The sequence below is a fragment of the Alosa sapidissima genome, chromosome 8, assembly GCF_018492685.1.
Source record: "Alosa sapidissima isolate fAloSap1 chromosome 8, fAloSap1.pri, whole genome shotgun sequence".
In the NCBI taxonomy this organism is placed as follows: domain Eukaryota; kingdom Metazoa; phylum Chordata; class Actinopteri; order Clupeiformes; family Clupeidae; genus Alosa; species Alosa sapidissima.
Genome location: NC_055964.1, coordinates 9,626,042 through 9,629,140, shown reverse-complemented (window position 1 = coordinate 9,629,140; position 3,099 = coordinate 9,626,042).

The following is a 3,099-nucleotide window of genomic DNA, read 5'->3' as shown; positions in this document are numbered from 1 at the left end:
CTTTTTTTTTCTTCGATTCAGTTAATTTAATTTAATTTCAATATGATTTATTTATGGAAAATGGTGTTGCAAAAGAATTGAACATAAAAATCCTACTCTCTCTCTCTCTCTCTCTCTCTCCCCCTCCCCCCTCTCTCTCTGGCCCAGCCTTGACCCCTGCAGTGTTTACATGCTCTGTGCAGACGGTTGAAAGCTTTACCCCCCAAAAGATGCTGTCACCAGCCCTCGCCACCCTTCACCAGAGGCAGCCTGACAGTTCATTTAATCTTGGCCCCGACCCAGAGACGTGGCAGTCACTCGCCACCCACGCCACGTTTGGGTGGGTACAGGGCTACAGGTCTGGTGGCACGCCGCTCCCCTGTGTAGCTCCTGATGGACAAAGAGACACCTGTTCACCCCGACACACACACACACACACACACAAACACACAGCCACCTGTCACCGCACGCCTCACTCACTGATGAGTCTGTCACTGGGTGCCCTTGACCTCCCACCGGGGAGTGTGTGTATATTATGCTCACATGCAGAACATATGTACACACACACATGCACACACACACACACACACACACACACACAGACACACACACACACACACACACACACATTTCATTTCATTTTGTATTTATTATACAGGAAAGTATTAAAAGTAACAAAGTTACAGTTTAAAACGGGCCTGACTCAGTAAAAAAATGATTTCCAGCAGGTTCCTGTTCTGCAGCACACATAACAAATAACAGGGACAGGGCACATCACACATCACATTTACATACAACACTAGGTAAACATATAGACATCAGATTTAGCACAGACAGTGATATATAGAGGTCAATGTTTGCAGGTGAATGTATTGAGGAGTTAGTTTATATATTCTTTTTAATTGTGTGATGGATTGTAATTCTCTGATGTGTTGAGGAATGCCATTATGTATATATATATATATATATATATATATATATATATATATATATATATATATATATATATATGTACACATTCTCCAAGAATCTCTTGAGAGACTTATCATCTCCTTTGAGAACACGTCCTCTCAGACATCTAACAGCCTAGCATGCCTGACAGTGCATCTCTTTACATGTTCCCCATATACTTTGTTTCATTAAAGCTGCAGTTGGCAAGATTCATATTCACTGAAACCAACACTATGCTCAGACAGAACAACATAAAGCAGCGGGTTTTAGAAAAGAACCCACACTTTTACCTCCACCTAGAGCAAAAATTTGGTTTGCAAAAATCCACAGCTCCCGGTTCTTCTGGTCCAATCAGAGCAGGGCTGTGTGAGATCTGACTGTCAATCACATTCTGGTGCAGTCTGGTGCGCACTGATGAGCACAAACTTGATGAGAGGGTGCTCGGTGGTAGTTGGGAAGGGGCATGAGAATTGTAAACATTCAAAATTTTGGCTAAGTCCTCTCAATCTGTCAGACTTGCCAACTGCAGCTTTAAGTAGATGTATCATGAAACCTTTAACCCTATTCCACGCTCTTCTCCTGGACTGGCTGAGTTCTGTTCCTGCAAATCCTTGCAAATCGCTTTGGATAATAGGAACTGGAAGTTGTAGGTTGAAAGGAAAAACACTTCAAAAGGCTTACAGGGATGGAGATAGGCTAAAGTCAGAAATGTTCAAATCCTTTTATTCTGACTTGTCTGAAAGGTACCTTTAGCCCTTGTTGAATTGTCATCTATTTTCTAGAGATCACCTGCAGTGTTCAGTTGGTCTAGACAGTCAGTAAGTCAAATTTGGTATTGATGTGAGTTGGTTTGGCTTGAGATGGGCACGTCTATTTTGTTCATTTACAGAGGAGCCAATTCTTAATTGGCTTTGATTTGGAGAGATATGTCTAAATTTAGTCTGGCTCCTGTTAGCGTGTGGCATCATGATAACTAGCCATTGTCCAGCTCCTAAAGTGGCTCTGGGCCCTGTCCCAAAGAGGGTAGTCATACTTCTGTGGATATAAAAAACCCCAGCACTGAAAGAGCACACATTTACATACAGAGCGCCAACCTCATTTACTGCACAGAGTACCCTGCACACATCTATCCAGCACATCCACACAAACTGTCAGTCAGCTGCTTACTGCATCCGCACACAGCTTAAAATAGTTTAAAACAACTTTTTCAACTTTATTGTTCTCTTTCAAACTTCTCCTGTGCCGGTCATCAGCTAGCCTTAGCCAGCCATCAGACTCTGCATTGGGTTTTCTGTGCTCAGAGGAAGTGTATTTATTTTTATATCAAACATATTAATCATATTTGTCTTGCAGTGATCGTTGGTCTGTCAAGGCTGTTGAACAATTATTTTAATCAAGATGGCAAATGTCTAAGTATGTTCAGTTTAATTACTTTTAATTTTTTAACATTAAATATTACAGTGCATTTCATATTACAGACTATATAAACATTATAAATAAAGGATAGCCCTCACAGTTCAGTACTTCAAACTGTGAATGCTATCCTTTATTCATAAAGTTTATATTGATGCTCATGAGGATTTAGCACCCAGTTGAGACTATACTAAGGCGTTAAGCGTGTTCAATATTTGTGACAAATCACCCAAAAATTTGCTACAAATCTGTCGCAAACATGTAGGTAAACCCCCTCCTAATGCCTTAAAGGAAAACTCTGGCCATTTTGTACATAGATCTTTGTTTTCCGAAGTCACTGAGTATTGTCGGTATGAGAAAAAAAAAACTAAAACTAACCTCAGTGCTCAAGTTGATGCAGCCAACAGCTAGAGTAGCGAGGCAGCTACAGGGGTGTATGATTTTAAAGAGAGTAACACTGTAGCTGCCTGGCTGCTCTGGCTGTTGGCAGGGATGGGCAAAAAAATACATCAAAATGTATTTTAATATAGAATATACCCTAATTTTAGGTGTATCAAAATAAACTACAAAATACATTAGCCACACCATGTATCAAAATTAAATACTGTATTTTTGTATTTTGAAAGTACTAAAAATAAAAATATAACTTTGCAAACCTTCCATGTCTGTACAGTATTTAATCTATTCCTTCATCAGTACACTGACTCTGCTGATTAAGTGGACAGTGTTTGAGAGCAACCGCTTTTCTCTGCCTAT